At 37.7% G+C, this 18,307-nt stretch overlaps 1 long non-coding RNA gene across 1 annotated transcript; it reads left to right on the forward strand.

The window, feature by feature from the left end:
- Positions 1 to 5,860: 5,860 nt before the first annotated feature.
- On the forward strand, positions 5,861 to 18,074 carry LOC104234029 (uncharacterized). The gene is made up of 3 exons (XR_712845.2): positions 5,861 to 6,092; positions 17,420 to 17,490; positions 18,015 to 18,074. It is a non-coding gene; the product is annotated as an uncharacterized lncRNA (long non-coding RNA).
- Positions 18,075 to 18,307: the final 233 nt, after the last annotated feature.

Consider the following 18,307-nt stretch of genomic DNA (forward strand, 5'->3'; position numbering starts at 1 on the left):
TTCAAGTGTCTAAAAAGAGATCTTGTCCTTTCATTTTGTTTCATCCAACGACTGTGAAAGCCTTTCCCTTTACGCTTAAAAGTTTCTGAAGGCCATCCAAACAACCTAGTACCTTGTTCATTTCCTCTTCATCTCTCCCAGACCTAAAACCTAGAAGACCCGCTGCCCTGAAATTACTAAGCCTCCACCGGCCGGCGGAGGGCTCCAAGTCACCCCAAATTAACATCACACCACCCCCTTTGTCCCCTCATACCAAATCCACAACCCGTTTCCTTCTAATCGTCATCGAACTCTTCAAATCTGAGATCGATGGTTGGATCCTTGAACCCTAACCTACCCAAATTCGCCCAAATTTTCACCCTACAATCCCTATGTCTCCCCAAACCCAACACTCTTGGTAATTTTCCCAAATGAACCTTAGAATTTGTTGAATTTTAAATCTAGGGTTTAGCCTAATTTCGGGGTCGGGTTTGTAGTGAAGTTTTCTGCTCACCAGGCTTGAAACTTGCCTTGACAGAGTATCCTTGACAAAGGTGCTCGTTAGATTGAGTTTCAGGCTTTGATGAAGCAGTTCAAGCGTGGCCAATTGTTCATCTCTGCTTCTTTTGCCACTGTTCGCCATGTTCTTTGGTTAGTCGTTCATTTTTTTTCCTTCTTTCTTTTGTTGCTATGTGCTTGTTTCTGTCTTCGCCTTCTCCTGGTTTTTCCTTTTTCTTTCTTTCTTTTCTTGTTCAAATCCATGTTTGCTTCCATGATAGGCCATATTAGTTTATCATTGGTTGATTTAGTAATATTAGTTAGCAGCATGTTAATTTCACTTTTTGATTCGTCTCTTTTCCCTTATTCCTTTTCCATGAATTTTTCTTTTTCTTTTAAAACAAAAGAGAGAGAATGGGTCCAGAACTCCTGGTGAGTTATTGGAGGTTGGGCTTGCTAGTTCAGAAGCCAGAAGGTAGTTAGATTCTGCTAATGCAGTAGCCCAAAGACGTTTGGGCAATTTGGTTCAAGGTCTGGTTGTTGAAGTAATTATTAAGCATTTGAGGGTTAGTTTAGGGAAAGGGATAGAGGGAATATTTTATAACTACCTAGGAAGCTGCTAGGAAAGTGGGGGAAGGGGTTGGTTTAACAAACAAGCTAGAAAATCAGGGTCTAACGTGAAAAAATTAAAATTGGGGAAGGGGAAATTGATAAATGGTGAAACCATTTTCTGCTACCCTAAGGTCCTCTATATAAGGCTTGCCTTCAATAAAAATTGAGGTAGGAGAACATTAAAAACTCAGAAACGGCTGAGGAATATACATTGCTAGAGTTTGAAAATTAACAAGGAAAACACAAAAAAGAGAGAGAAAATACTATTACATTGGCTGATTTTCTAGATTTTGAAAAAGGGTCTAATATTTTGCTGGTTTTTGAATTCCAAATATGGACTGAAATTGTTGTTCTGCTGTTAACTACTACTACTAAACTACTGCTGATCTCAACCTCTTCTTTTGAAATTCTATAACTGTTTTTGGTTGTATCCAAGTATATTTTCTAATCCTTGGAGTGGAAATGTGAATGTTGAATGAAAGATGGTGTTCCAATATCTAAATTTCAGCCTTATCTTAAAGTCTGATCTTAGTAGTCTTGTTATGGCTTGATGTTTATCAATTAGTTTGTTTACAGTTTTAACTGAACTTGGTATAATTTCAGTGAATGTTATGTAGTTGTTTGTAATCGTAAATTTTGCCTTTCAGTTTATTTCAGTAGCTTCAAGTGTAAATGAATTTCTAGTTCATTATTAGGGGTCTAATGACATGACCTATTACTGCTTGATTCACTTGTTTCATGTGCTGAAACCAATGTTATAATTAGCTTTGATGTACCTGTGCGTTGTATGTTCTTGAGGAACCAATAATTTTTGTTCAAATGATATCACTTTAGGGGTTCTGAAGGTTGTCACCTTTGAGTGTTGGCTTGACTACCCTGCACTTAATATATTAGCATATACAGAATAGGTGTATGAATGTTAGTGAAAGAAAGTTTGTGAGTTTAATGTTAAAGGTTTCATTGAATTAGTCCATTATTGTCTTGGACCTAATGTTTGGAATTGGACAGAGTTGAGTCCACGTTAGTAATTGTATTTTTTTGAAATCATGTTAGTGTTTGGTTAGAAGTCATGAATTCTGTTATATTTTAAATAATGAGACAAACTGTGTATGAGATGTTCTAACATCAGTTATTTCATCTTCGTTATAGGATGTGATTTGGCATCAAAATACACTTTGCATCTGTTTAAAACTTGCAAGAATTGTCAGTACTTGTTTTAATCTCAAGATTTCTCATGAAAAAATGTAATTTGCTTCAAGTAATTGCCATGAATCACGCAACTGGGCCTTTGTCATTAGCCCAGTTATGTCCAAAACCCCTTTGCTGACCCCGTCCAGTTTTGGGCCTCACCTTGAGCCCAATTCCCCTTTAATTATTGTCTATTGTTAATTTAGTCTGGAATTCGTCTCCTTCCCAAATGTAGGCCAATATAGTGTTCACGTAGGCTGTTCATAGCAATGTATACAGAATTTACTTTGGTTAAAATCCAAACTCCTTTAGTTTTTTATTAAGCGTGACCTACTTTTAATTAGGTTGAGGTGTGCCATATTGAATAAGATCTATAATTTATGACCCTCATAAGACTAATCCAACAAAATCATTTGAAAAAATAGGCTTGAGGTGTGCCATAAGCAAAATTAAACCATTTATGGCCCTCACACATGTTATAATTTAGGTATTAAAATGAATTTCATAGTTTGCTTTAGGCGCGTTAAATATATAATTATCATGGCTATTAAAATCCTGGGGTGCATTTCATGTGACCCGGTTCTAATTTCCAACAAGGTTAAATAGAACGTGTCGTGACTCACGAGTGCATTTCATGTAGCGTGACTTGCGATGTGTTTGAAATAACCTTGATTTTTCTTTAAATAAATAAAAATGGTTTAAAAGTTAAAAAATGCACATAGGTTTGAAAATGTTCTAAAATCAAATAAATAGGCCAATATTAATAGTTAAGCGACCGTGCTAAAACCACAGAACCCAAGAATGCCTAACACCTTATCTCGGGTTTAAAAAATTCTTTACCCGGATTTCTGTGTTCACGGATTGTAAAACAGAGTCAATCTTTTCCTTGATTCGGGATTTAAACCGGTGACTTGGGACACCATAAATTATCCCAAGTGGCGACTCTGAACAATAAATAAATAATCCCGCTTCGATTGTCACTTAAATTGGAAAAAACTCCCTTATACCCTTTCGGAGTAGGAAAAAGGAGGTGTGACAGTTCTGGAGACTCTGCTGGGGATCGAACCCAGAATCTATAGTTCAAGGCTCAAGAATTCGAGCTTAGAATAATTGTTATATTTGGCTTCATTTATTATCTGGTTTTATTCACATGTTTGGGCCTAATGTGCTTACTGTTTCTTTTTTACCGCTTTGCTATTGTTGGACTGTATATAAATTGTTATGAATCCCTCCTCTCTCTGAGTCTTCTAAATCATTTGAGAAGTGTGCACATAGTATGAATTCTCTTCTGTTGGAGTCATATCCCAATTTTAGAATGAGGTTCGGACAAGTTGCAAGGAGGTGAAGCTTCTGTATTCCCAGTATGCTGCCCCCCAGCTCGAGTTGTCCGCTCGGGTAAGCCAAGTCTAGAACAAATAAACCCAGGTTTTCAATCCTAGTATAACATAACCTCATGCCGAATCCCTAGTAGGAACGCTTGTTTGCATCATGTGCATTTTGACTTTGGGGACTCAATACAGGGGTTGGGTCTGTCTAGGATAGGTGCACCCAAAATCAAAAGACCACCCTGATGCATTTTACTTGCTATTTGCACATTTATTTGACTCGGATTGCGTGTTGACCGACTTCTAGAATAAGGGAGAAAAATTGAGGAAAACCAAATTGAGGTGAGGGAGAGGATATTACCCACCTGTGAAAAATCTGGTGTCCAAAATACCCCAAAACTCTGCCGAAATTTTCAGAAAAAAGAGGAAAGAAAAAAAAGTTGTTTCAAAAGTTTGTGTTTTCCGTTGCGTCAAAATTGACCGAACTACGCAAGTTTGATTCTCACCGGATGTGGGATACGTAGGCAACCCTCATCGGGTCCAACTCTATTTTTTTGCAAAAACATAACCCAAAAATACGAAGTGTCACTGTTTTGTCATAATTAAGCTAGGTGATGCCGTTCTTGTCCGAAATAGCCAAAATGCCCAAAAGGGCGTCAGAAGGCTGCTCTTGCAAGAATAGCCACCTAAGGTCTTTTTTTGAACTTTGGTTGATTAGCAAACATAGCCCTAAAATTTTCTTTTTTGAGGTGCTGAAGGGATGTGTTCATAAAAATATTTTGTTTTAAATTGCAATTTTTCGAAAACTGGTATTTTTCTCTTGAGTCAAAGGGAATCACAGTCTTTTAACCAATCACTTAAAATAAATGTGCAGGATGAGCACATTGAAAATGAACCTTTTACAGTCCTCGAGCAAATCCCATTAGAGCTCCATATGTGGTGGAATGATCTTGGGAAAGTCAGTAGAAAAGCCGTGATAAAAGCTTTGGGCGGTCTTATTGGTCTTCTGGATATTAAGTCGAAGAAGGATATAATTGAGGCTCTAATACCCTTTTGGGATCCATAACATAATGTATTCCATTTTGTTGATTTTCAGCTAACCTCTACGCTTGAGAAAATAGCGGGCTACGCTGGTTTTAGTGAGAATCTCAGAAATCAATACCCGGTGACACCTAGAACAGTGACTCCTCATAAGTTTCTGGACCTTCTATGCATCAGTCGGGAGGTCTAAGACGCAAGTTTGGCCAAGGGATTATGCAAATTCTACTTCTTGTACTGACGTTACGGGAATCCCCGCGGTTTTGAGATGCCATATACCGGTCTTACTCATTCGGGAAACAAAGATAAGTGGGAAGCTCGGCGGGGATTGGATTTCATAGTGGCATTCCTGGGTGTTTTGATTTGCCCGAGAAAGGATGGAAACATAGAATTGGGGCTTGTGGGGATAACCAACTTAATGACTAAAAAGGCAAATGGCACCACTGTAGACATGTGATTTTTGACCCTCCCCAAGATTTTATATATTTTAGCGTGTAAATATTTAGTTTAGGCCAAATATAGTTATTTCAACTAATTTTGACTCTTTTACTATATTTTATTACAAGAAAATAAAAATACAAAAAAATTAGTTTCACTCGTAGTATTTAGTTTTATATTAGTTTATTTTAATTTAGAGTGATTTTTATATTTTTATAGATACATTGTATTATTTGGTCTTTTTAGCCTAAATTCAAACCCAAAAGACATGGTCCAACCCAAATAGCCTTAGCCGATTCTTCCCAACCCATTAGCCCACTTAAGTGCAAGATTTAATCCTAGCCTTCTATTTTTATTCTAATCCAATGGCCATCATCCCTTCCCTCCTCCATATAAAATACCCAATTATAGAAACCCTACCCCAAGTTTTCAATGACTAGACCTAGACCTAGACTAAAAATCGGCAACTTTTTCCATTGAGACACACCGTTTTTAGCCCATTACTGTATATGTAATCCAATATTAGGTCTATTCCTTGTTTTTCAAATGTAATTAGACTTACATATAATAGCTTTAAAAGGTGAAGTAGCTATTAATGACCAGGTGGGGTTGAAGTTATTTGCAAAATCTATGGCCTCTCCTATTCCAAAATTTCTCTTCACCAATCATTACTTTTACGGTGAAGACGTCTTCATTGGGAAAATTGAATTGAAAAAGAAAAGAGAAAGGGGAAGGAATTTTTGGAAAAAGAGATAACAAAACTGAAGAAAACAAAAACAAAGAAGTTGAGAGGAATCAGAAGGAAAATAACGTTGAAAAGAGTAAAGAAAAGACTTTTTCAAAAGAAAGCGGAAAGATTGTTTTAAAAAGAAAAATATTCTGGTGAGATTAAGAAAAGGAGTTTTCTGCTTTTGATTCGAGGATCCGATTTGCGATTTCGGTATATCGGTCCAAGAATTGTTGCTTTGTTTAGCCCGATTGATTTGCAATTTTCAACTTTGTTCATCAATAAAGGTCCGTTTCTCAATTTTCATTCCCATTTCATTGTGCTATGATAGCTTGGTGTGCGTGTTGGTTGATTTATGATTCTACGTTGTTTCATTTAAATTGTTTTAATTAATTTTATTTCGATTGTGATGTATGTAGTCTTGGTTCTTGAATAAATGTTTTAATTGGGTAGATGAAAAAATTGGAGTTGTTTCTTTCTTGGCGATAAATAAGAATGGGCCATAAGGTGGGTTTTGGATCATACGGAATCTGACCAAGTAATAGATTACGTTAGCTAGCCTATTTGTCCCATTAATATCTTGTTCATAAATTTGGCATCACAATAATCTTGAAGTAGCATAGAAAGAAAATTACGAATATCGTTGTTTGCTTTAGGCACACAATTAAATTATTATAACTACGGGTAAGGTTCTCGTGGAGTGGTTGTGATACCCAATTTTAAATTAGATTAAAAATAGGAGCACCTTTAGGTTGCCTTTAAAATATATAACCCTTTTCTTGGAATATTTGAGGCGTGCCATGCCAAATAAAATCTCTAAGCCCATGACCCTCACAAAACTAGTTAGTTTTTTTTAGAAAATTTGAGGTGTGCCATTTTCATTAAATAACCCATGGCCATCATGTAATTAATACTAACTCTTTAAACAACGAGGTGTGCCATCAATTAAATTCTCCCTGGCCCTCACAAACATTCTTATTAATTTAAACCTTCGTAGTTGCTTTATACGCGTTCTTTAAATTGATTTTCTTTAATTACTAATTTCGGGTGTGCATTTCATGTGTCCCAGTTTCAATTCTTAATAACGTTAAATAAAATGTTTCATGAACCACGGGTGCATTTCATGTGGCGTGGTTCAATGCATGTTTTAAATAACGTTGAATCTTCCTAAAAATGTTTTAAAATAATTTAAAGCGGTTAATAAGCTAAAAATGTACCATAGGCTAAAATATGTAATAAATCGGATAATAGGCCAATTTTAATAGTTTAAGCGACCGTGCTAGAACCACGAACCCGGAAATTCCTAACACCTTCTCCCGGGTTAACAAAATTCCTTACCTAGAGTTTCTGGTTCACAGACTTCAAAAGGAAAGTCGAATTTCCTCGATTTGGGATTTTAAAATAAACCGGTGACTTGGGACACCATAAATTATTCCATGTGGCGACTCTGATAATTAAATAAAATAATCTCATTTCGAATAATGTCACTTTAATTGGAAAAACTCCCCTATACCCCTTTCGGGTGTAAAAAGAGGTGTGACAGCTCTGGCGATTCTGCTGGGGAAAAGAACCCAGAATCTCTAGTTCAGGGTTCAGAATTCGAGCTTAGAATAGATATTATGATTGGCTTATATTTGTTATCGTATTTTTACATGTTTGAGCCTAATGTGCTAAATGTCGCTTTTTATCGCTTTGATTTTGCTTGAACTGTATATAAATTATTATGAAACGCTTCATCTCTCCGAGTCTTCTAAATCATCTGGGAAGTGTGCACTTCGTGCGACTTCTTTTCTGTTAGAGTCATATCCCAATTTTAGAATGAGGTTCGGACAAGTAGCAAAGCCGGTAAAGCTTCTGTATTCCCGATACGCTGCCCCCCCTCCGACTCGAGCTGTTGGCTCGGGTAATCCAGGTCTAGAACAATACACTCAGGTTTTAAACCTAGAATAACATAGCCTCATGCCGGATCCCGAACGCTAGTTTGCATCACGTGCATTTGACTTTGGGGACTCAACACAAGGGTTGGGTCCGTCTAAGACAGGTGTACCCAAATTAAAAGACCATCCTGATGCATATTACGTGTTGCTTGCGTATCTGTCTGTTTTGTCTTGCATGTTGACTGGCTTCTAGAATAGGAAAAGAAAAAAAAAGAAAGAAGAAAAAAAAAAAGAAAATCAAAGGGAAAAAATCAAGAGTGAGAGGTAGGTACTTGAAATTTCTGAAACTCTCCCGAAATTCAAAAGAGAAAAAAAAGCCAATATTTTTAAAAGTCATGTTTCCCTGTTCTGTCAAAAATGGGCGAACTACGCGGGTCTGATTCTCACCGGATGTGATATACATAGGCAAACCTCATCGGTTCCGGCCCTCAATTTTCAAAAATCCAAAAATATTTTCCTTTACTTCCTTATCTAGAAAAGTCTTTCTTTGAAACCCCAATTTTCAAAAATCCAAAAATATTTTCCTTTACTTCCTTATTTAGAAAAGTCTTTCTTTGATACCCCAATTTTCAAAAAATCCAAAAATATTTTCCTTTAGTTCCTTCTTTAGAAATACTTTCTTTTAGACTCTAATTTTAAAAAGAAAATACCAAAAAATTTTCTTTTAATCTCTCTCAAAATCCAAAAATATTTTCATTATTCTTTCGAAAATTGAAAAGAATATTTAAGATTCAAAAATATTTTCTTTTTTCTTTAGAAGTATTTCTTTCATAAATTCAAAATAAAAGTCCAAAAATCCAAAAATATTTCCTTTCTTCTGTAGAAGTTTTTCTTTCGAAATTCCATAAAAATATAGTCGAAATTCAAAAAAAAATATTTTCTTTCTTATTTAGACGTCTTTCTTTTCAAAAAAGTTTTTTTTTTAAAAAAACAAATCGAAATCCAAAAATATTTTGTTTCTTATTTTTAAGTCTTTCTTTCGAAAAAAGTCCAAAATCCAAAAAAAAAGTTAGTTTATTTACTTTATTCCTGATCTTCCCGAACTACGCAAGATCTGATTCATGTTCCCACATGATACATAGGCAACCCACATCAGGTTCGATCAACCATTGAAAAGAAAAATGAGAAAAAAATGAAAAAAAATAAAAAAAATGAAAAAAGAAAGTGAAAATTGTTGATAATAATAAGGACTGACTGAGTCTATTCTAACGTGTCTTTTATTTTGAATTGTGAAGAAAGTTTGAGGTGGTCGGTTTGTGGCAAGCAGACAACACAAGATTCAAGGAAAAATGATAACTGACATCGAAGCTGTTACAAGTGCTCAAGAGACTCAGGGTCAGAGGGTTCGACAAGAGTCTACTGTGTTTGAGGAAAATAGAATACCGAAACAACAAATGACCAAAATGTGCCAAGCATGGGCCAATGGGCAAGTACAGCCTTATCATGAGTCACAATTTGCTACCCGGCAATAGCAGTACTACTCTCCTGAGTACCACTCGTATCTATTTGATTTTCCTGCAAAGATTGAGAAGCCTGATCAGAAGATGGCACAGGAAGAAATGACCTAAAAAGTGAAAAGCTTAGAACGACGGTTGAAAAACATGCAAGGGTTGGCAGGTCAAAAGAGTATTGCCTTCAAGGATCTATGTATGTTCCCCGATGTTCACTTGCCGCTTGGTTTCAAGACTCCCAAATTTGAAAAGTATGATGGACATAGAGACCCCATAGCCCACCTGAAAAGGTATTGCAATCAACTAAGAGGTGCGGGAAGAAATGAAGAATTGCTAATAGCTTATTTTTGGGAAAGCCTTACGGGAGTAGCATCCAAATGATTTTTGGATCAAGACATATCTTGCTAGTACGTCTGGGATGCATGGCACGGGCCTTTGTCAAATAGTTCTAATACAATATCGACATCGCCCCAGACCGCAATTCCCTTTCAAGCATGAAAAATAAACCAACTGAAAGTTTCATGGAATATGCCATTAAATGGAGAGAGCAAGTGGCTAGGGTTAAGCCACCTATGGATGACCACGAGTTAATCACTGTTTTCCTTCATGCTTAAGAGCCCGATTACATTCAAAACATGATGTCCGTAGTTGGCAAATCCTTCTCGGAAGCAATCAAAATGGGAGAAATGGTAGAGAATGGCCTTAAGACAGGCAGAATTATAAGTCAAGCAGCTCTCAAAGCTGCAACTCAGGCTGTCCAAATTGAATCTGGTGATACGAATGAGATGGATGAAGAAAGCATGATGACATCAAAGCCGAGAAGAGGTCCTAGGAGAACATCTCGAAGGTATGACCAGCCTCGTCTGTTTTTCGACAACTCCCCTGAGCATTACTATCCCCCTCAGAACCCGCAATACTTTGTCGCTCCACCTCAGTATGTTGTCCAGCCACCAAAAAACCCCATAAGGCGAGCACGAGCATCACAAAATCTCCACCAGCCTCCACAAAATTTTCAGGTGCCCTATAACCCACAACCAGGCCAGAGGTATAAAGGGGAACACAAGTTGAAAGATAATTTTACACCAATAGGAGAGTCCTATGCATGCTTATTTGAGAAGTTAAAGCATTATGCTATGATTGCACCCATTCCTCCAAATCATGTGGATCCACGTGCAAGAAGCTTTGACCCTTCTAAAAGGTGCGAATATCATTCCAATGCCCAGGGGCACAATATTGAAAGTTGTCGGGATTATAAAAGAGAAATAGAAAGGATGATCTAGGAAAAATTGATTGTGATCCGGGACAGTGACACCCAGAACATCACGCAGTATCCTTTACTTGCACATGATGATGCACACTTTGTGGGGATGATTCTTGGTGACATGGAGTATGAGAATCCTCTCGGGAACTTGCCGACTGAAATTGGAGAAGGTCATGGTGATTCTGATGAGCAAATTTTGGTTAAATATCAAGCTTAGCGATTGAAAAGTCATTCTCTCCTCACTAGGAAGGAATCTTGGTAGCTTGTTTTGATGTTTTTTCTATTATTTGGGTTACTTCAGGGTTGTGATCCAGATTTTATTTGTTTTATTGAGTCAAACCCTTCTATCCCTCTATTCTATTTGTGAGAGTCTTGTCTATCTGTTTTGTTGCTATTTTCATTATTCGGGTTATTTTAGGGTTGTAACTCGGATTCTAGGTTGCTTGTCTTGTTGTTTACTCAATAAAATAAAGTTTGTCCTTTTGTGTCATCCCATGCTTAGTTCTTTTCTCTCTAGTTCTAATGACATGACACTCATGCGGAAATTTTGGCCAGATCTTAGAAACTGATTTAATCTGGAATTGGATAACTGGGAAAAAAAGAAAAAAACACTTTTGAGGATGAATAAAGAGTTGAAGTACTTTGGAACTAAGGTCGAGTAAAATTCACCTTCAAATCATTATGAAGATCGGGCTTGTGGATGTTTAATCAATTGAAGTTTGTTGAAAAGTTTGACATTAAGGGATGGAAAGTGTCTTGTGATCACGACACACCAAGAAGACAAGCATGCTCATTAATGTTGTGATCACGAAAGGATACTATAATTAGCATTCTCGAGGCTGGAAGGCCCTTTTTCTGCTATCCAAACACTTTATATCCTTCGCTACCCTTTCTGAGCCTGTGTTAGTTTCTTTGACCGCCCTCTTTTGGAATCAAGTTTAGAGTCAAGAGTTAAAAAACAAAAAAAAAATTAAAAAAAAAGAAAAAGAAAAAGGAAAAAAAGTCCATGTCCTAAGAGTACAAACTGGGGCAATTCTTAGAAAGTTCAAGAAAAAAATGAAGAAGAAAAAAACTGGCAAAGGTCCATGCCCCTAGAAAATAGAAGCTGTGGCAACATGTTTTGAAAACAACAAAAAAAAAAGACAAAAAGAAAAAAAAAAGACAAAGAAAAGAAAGAAAGATGAAAAAAAAGAAAAAAATTATTTAGGTCAGATGTTTGAACTACGTTAGACCTGATTCCTTTTAAAAAGAAGGATATGTAGGTAGCCTCACGGTTCGGTCAAACCAAATAAGAATTCAAAAAAAAAAAAAGAAAACAAATTCCAAAAATCCCCATTAGCTGAAATTGGGGCAAAGATTTTATTTCATTTTTGAAAGAGTCGATTCCAAGAGTTGTAAGTCTACAACCCCATCATTTTGAGTCTACTTTGAGCCTTTATGCCGACCCTTCTTTCCAACCCTAGCCAAAAAACCTTCCCAATAAGTCCTCCCGATAAACCTTCAAGAATGTCAAGAGACGCATGCAATGAGAAACAGTTGTCACACGACATAGAACACTGTCAAGTTGCTCACAAAAGAAAGAGAAAAAGAAATAGAAAAATGAGAGAGTCTTACTAGTGAAAACCCTCACGGGCACTGTAAGACGACGGTAAGGAGAGATAAATAAATGAGAGAGACTTGTTGGTGAAAACCTCTCGGGGCACCACTAGTCGAAAGTGAGTCATGAAGTTGATGCAAAGGATTGGCATGAACAAGCCCAATTTCAAAGGTCATAAGAATGTTAAAAGAGAAGATTGGATTAGTTGGATAGATTAGGCCGTTAAGTCCAAAATGCATGTCATGATCATTAAGGCTAGTTAGCGCAAAATAAAAAAAATGAAAAAGAAAAAAAACTCTTCCCCTATCCTTCCCTACCGGGGCATTTCTTGTTAATACTTGTTTCTTTGCATCATTGTGTTCTTCGCTCCGAGTCAGTCCTTGTCAAACAAGCAAGAAGAGATTTCAAAATATGCTACCAGCTTTTCAGTTGCACAAAGTAAATTTGGCCAGCGCACTCAGTTGTTACTTTTAACATGCCTTGAGGATTCATGCAAAAGCTCCCCCCAAAAGACTCTTGTCAGCCTGCTTGCACAAACAAAGATAACTGATGATTCTCTTTAACAGACAAGTTGCTCAAAAAGCAGGAAGTCATTCAAGATATCAAAAATGTCACTTAAGCAAAGATCTTCAGTTGGGATAAGGCTGATTGAGCCACAAATACAAATGGTACTGGGTGTAAAACAATCAGGGTTAATGCAAAGCAAAAGTTTCTTGAGACCGACTCGGGCCGATTGATCAAAAGCAAAGCTGCCCAAGACTCAAGGCCACAAACCGACCACCACTTTTAAAACTAACAAAATTTTCTTTGTTTGAACGGGAACAAAGCAGTGCAAGGAAAGTAGTTTCAAAAAAAAGAAAAAAGAAGAAAAAAAAAGGAAAAAAAAGAAAAGAAGAGAAAAAAAAGAAGAAAAAAGGGAAAAAGAAGAGAAGAGAAGAGCCGACAACGGGGAGTTTCTCAAATCTTTGCCTTTATTTGTCTTGCTAATGTGCATAAAATGTTGCCATTGCACTCACATTTTTCCTCCTAGGATAAAAATCCCTAGTCTGATGGATTTTCTCCCAATAAAAATCTTAGTTTGATGAATTTTTCTCCTAAGATAAGAAACCTAGTCTGATGAATCTTCTCCTAGGATCAAAATCTTAGTCTGTTGAATCTTTTTCCTAAGATAGAAAACCTAGTCGGATGAATTTTCTCCTAGAATTGTAATCTTAGTCTGATGAATCTTTCTCCTAAGATAAAGAATAAAGGGAACCTAGTCTGACGAATCTTCTCCTAGGATCGCAATCCTAGTCTGATGAATTTTCTCCTAGGATAAACATCTTAGTCTGATGAATCTTTCTCCTAAGATATTAAAAAAAGAAGAGGATCAATGTCTTAGTTTGATAAATCTTTATCCTAATATAAGAAAACCTAGTTTGATGAATCTTTCTCCTAGTATAAAAATCTTAGTCTGATGAATCTTTCTCCTAAGATACCGAAAAAAGGGAACCTAGTCTGACGAATCTTCTCCTAGGATCGCAATCCTAGTCTGATAAATTTTCTCCTAGGATAAATATCTTAGTCTGATGAATCTTTCTCCTAAGATACCAAAAAAAAGAGGACAAATGTCTTAGTCTGATGAATCTTTCTCCTAAGATAAGAAAACCTAGCTTGATGAATCTTTCTCCTAGGATCGAAATGATAGTCTGATGAATCTTTCTCCTAAGATAGAAAACCTAGTCTGATAAACTTTCTCCTAGGATCAAAATCTAAGTCTGATGAATCTTTCTCCTAAGATAGAAAACCTAGTCTGATGAATTTTCTCCTAGGATAGAAATCTTAGTCTCATGAATCTTTCTCCTAAGATAAAAAACCTAGTCTGATGAACTTTCTCCTAGGATCAAAATCTTAGTCTGATGAATCTTTCTCCTAAGAGAGAAAACCTAGTCTAGTGAACTTTCTCCTAGGATCAAAATCTTTGTCTGATGAATCTTTCTCCTAAGATAGAAAACCTAGTGTGATGAACTTTCTCCTAGGATCAAAATCTTAGTCTGATGAATCTTTCTCCTAAGATAGAAAACCTAGTCTGATGAATTTTCTCCTAGGATAAACGTCTTAGTCGGATGAATCTTTCTCCTAAGATACAAAAACAAAAACAAATAAAAAAGAAAAAAAGGACCTAATCTGATGAATTTTCTCCTAGGATAAATGTCTTAGTCTGATGAATCTTTCTCCTAAGATAGAAAACCCAGTCTAATGAATTTTCTCCTAGGATAATTTGAAAAAAGGGAAGTCTAGATTTGAAAAAAGAAAAAAGAAAAAGACAAAAAGGGGGTCAATTTTAATTTTCTTAAGTTATCAATATTTAGTTTTCTTGAAATTAAGACCCTCCTGGATAATGTGATGTAGTTTTAAGTTTTCGGGACCCTCATAGCCATTGAGATTTAGGGTAAGTGTTACCTTTAGGAAATAGAATTTAGCTTTCAAATTTTCACTCATAAGTTGAGATTTAATTTTAGTTTTTAGGACCCTTCTGGATAATGGGATTTAACTTTTAAATTCATAGAACTCATTTTGATAACAGGATTTGATTAAGATTCATAGATGTTCCCGGTACCAAACTGGGGCAGAAAAGTTTCTTTTGTTTTATCTATTTTATTGTTGAATAAGGCGCCCACCTGAAAAATAAAGGGAAAACAATTCAAGTTTCAGAGGAAAGGAAGACAATTCAAATGTTGGTAATCAGGCGCCCACTTGGAGAACAAAGGGAAAGCAGTAATGTTCAAAAGAAGACAGATCAAGTTCAGCAATCAGGCAACCACCTGGAAAACAAAGAGAAAACAATTTAAGTTTCAAAGAGGAGGAATACAATTCAAATGTTGATAATCAGGTGCCCACCTAGAGAACAAAGGGAAAGCATAAATGTTCAAAGGAAGGCGGTGCAAATTCTGCAATCATACGCCCACCTGGAGAACAAGGGAAAACAGTTCAAGTTTTGAGGAAAAATAGTGCAAGTATTGGCAATCTGTGATGACCCGGCCAGTTCTCTCATGAGTTAGCGCTCCATTTTCCCCCTATTTTAGCTTCTTTATGCTTCGTTATCCATATTTTATATGATTGGGTGGATTAGTTCAAGTTCGGAGAGGATTTGGTAAGAAATGAGACACTTAGTCTCTTTTAAGAAGGCTTAAGTTGGAAAAAGTCATCTGGAGGTTGACTTATGTGTTAGAAGGCTTGAAAGTGAGTTCCGATGGTTTGGTTAGCATCGGGAGGTGATTTGTGACTTAGAAGCGCGATCAGAATGGGTTTTGGAGTTGTAGAGAAGATTTAGGCTTAAATTGGCGAAGTTGATATTTTGGCGGTCCTGGTTGATAGGCGAGATTTTGATATAGGGGTAAGAATAGAATTTCGAGACTGAAAGCAGCTTTGTTGTGTCATTTGGGATGTGTGTGCCAAATTTTAGGTCATTCGGACGAGATTTGATAGACTTTTCGATCGAAAGCATAATTTAAGAGTTCTTGGAGTTCTTAGGCTTGAATCCCCTATTAAATTGGTGATTTGATGTTGTTGTGAGCGTCCTGAGGTTTTGAACAAGTTTTAACGATGTCATGGGATGTGTTGGTACAATTGGTTTGACGTTCCGGGAGTTCCGGGTAGGTTCTGGGTAGGTTCCGAGATGTTTTAGGCCGACAATCTTAGCTGTAGCAGGTCGAGAAGGGTTGCAGGCCTCAGAACTCACCCGCACGGACCACACAAAAAGGAGTGCGACTGCGGTATGTGCGGCGCGGACCGCACAAAATGATGTGCGACCGCGGTGGTTTTGTGCGAGCCGCGGTGATTTTGTGTATACCGCGGTACTTTTGCACGGACTGCGGTAGTTCTGTGCGGACCGCGGAGCCTGAGATGTGAGGGGTACTCTATAAATACGAGGTTTTGGGTTTTATTTAATATTTTGACCTAGAGAGCTCGGATTTTGGAAATTTTTCGAAGGTTTATCAAGAAATTCATCGGAGTAAGTGATTCTAACTCAGATTTGGCTAAAGTACATGAATATATCATTGAATTCATCATTTAATTCATGATTTGGGATGGAATTTGGGAAGAAAATTGTGAAACTTTTCAAAAATATAAAATGATGATTTGAAGGGCCAAATGGTATCGGAATTGGATAATTTTGCTATGGTTAGACTCGTGAGGGTATGAGGATTCTGAAAATGTAAATTTTACCCGATTGCGAGACGTGGCCCTGGGGCTCGGGTTTTGCTAATTTCGGGATTTTTGATATTTTTCGAATGCTTTCGCTTGGGCTTTGTTCCCTTAGCATATTGTGACGCGCGTGGTGGCCAATTCGAGGGGCAAAAGCGTCACGAGCTAGAGAATTAGCCGGTTCGAGGTGAGTAATGATTGTAAATGATGTCCTGAAAGTTTGAAACCCCAGATTGAACATCGTAGTGCTATATTGAGGTGAGACACGCGCTGGATGATGAGCGTGGGGTCTTTTACTACTGGGTATTGTGACTTGGTCCGTCCCGATTGATGATTTTACCGCGTATTTGACTGAAATTTATTTGTTATCATCACGATTTGAGCTGATTGCCATATTTGGGCTTCGTGCCAACTATTTGAACTCTTCGAGGATTTTTATCACTATTTCCTCACTACTTTGACTTATTATTTGAACTCAGTCCTGTTGATGTCTACTGTTTTACAAACTCAGCCATTTTTACTCAGATTTGAAAACTTATGATATATCTAAATGATGATTTGGACTGAGAACTACTGTTTTACTAATGCCCGAGGGGCTTGTGATGATTTTCGGACTGAGTGAGGCCGAGGGCCATATATGAGGATATGTTGAGTAATGTGAGACCGAGTGCCGAATGATGTAAGGCCGAGTGCCGAGTGATGATGCCACGACGTGGCTTGATATAGCGCTTGGGATGTAAGGGGCCCCTCCGGAGTCTGCACACCCACAGTGAGCGCGGGTACCCATTATGATCTGAGAGTGATCTCGAGAGATTGATACTAGTCTGAGTGATTGATACTGAGCCCGAGGGGCTGATACTGTACTGAGAGTGAGCCCGAGGGGCTGATACTGTTCGGAGTGATTAATACTGGGCCCGAGGGGCTGATACTGTTCTGAGCAATTGATACTGTGCCCGAGGGGCGGATTTCTACTTGTTATTTACCTAATAAATTGCCTGTTTTACTTGTTTTAAAAAGGGATATCATTTGATTTCTTCACAGATATACTGTTTTAAGTGATGTTACTGTTTGATATGGAATTGCTTTATGCCTTTACGTGTTTTCATACTTTCTGCCATTATTTATAATTGCTACTCACTAAGTCAGAGTACTCACATTACTCCCTGCACCATTTGTGCAGATTCAGGCATCGCAGAGTCTGATCCTGATTGTTGATTCTCCCATTCCAGGCAATGATTCGGAGACTACGAGGTAGTTGTTGGCGTTCGCAGCCCCGTGCCTCCCTTATCTTATCATTTTCATGTTTGTTAGAACTATTGAATCGGATTTAGTGTTCAGTAGACTTGTATCCGTATTTCTTAGTTGCTCATGACTTGTGACACCTCGGTTTGGGCTGTGTCAGAATGGTTCTTACTGAGGTTATCGTTAATTCCGCAAATTATGGATATTATACCATGCTTTAGAACTATTTATGATATTTAACTTTTTAAAAGAGGTGTTCTGTTTGGTCTGGCTGGCCTTGTCTTCACGAGAGGCGCCATTATGACCGGGTTCAGGAATTGGGTCGTGAAAAGTTAGTATCAGAGCCTAGGTTACATAGGTCTCACGAGTCCTGAGCGGGTTTAGTAGAGTCTCGCGGATCGGTACGGAGACATCTGTATTTATCCTCGAGAGGCTGCAAAACCTTTTTAGGAAAAACTTCATATCCTTGAAACTCTTGTCGTGCGAATGTGTTGGTACAAGTACTAAACTTCTGTTATTCCATTCTTTTACAGATGATGAGGACGCGAGCTACCGGACGAGGTGGACGACCACTAGTGCCACCCACTGAGGCCACCAGAGGCCGAGGACGTGGCCGTGGTTGTTGCAGAGGCAGAACAGTGAAGGCAGCACCTGTAGATCCACCAGCTGCCCTAGCTCTGGATCAGACTGCAGCTATGGATGCTCCAGCAGTACCAGTTCAGGCACCCGTTGTGCCCATCGTGATTCCGGGTCTTTAGAAAGCCTTGGCACGGATCTTATCAGTTTGCACTAGCTTGGCTCAGGTAGTTTCGGCCACTACAGTAGC

The sequence above is a fragment of the Nicotiana sylvestris genome, chromosome 4, assembly GCF_000393655.2.
Source record: "Nicotiana sylvestris chromosome 4, ASM39365v2, whole genome shotgun sequence".
Taxonomy (NCBI): Eukaryota; Viridiplantae; Streptophyta; class Magnoliopsida; order Solanales; family Solanaceae; genus Nicotiana; species Nicotiana sylvestris.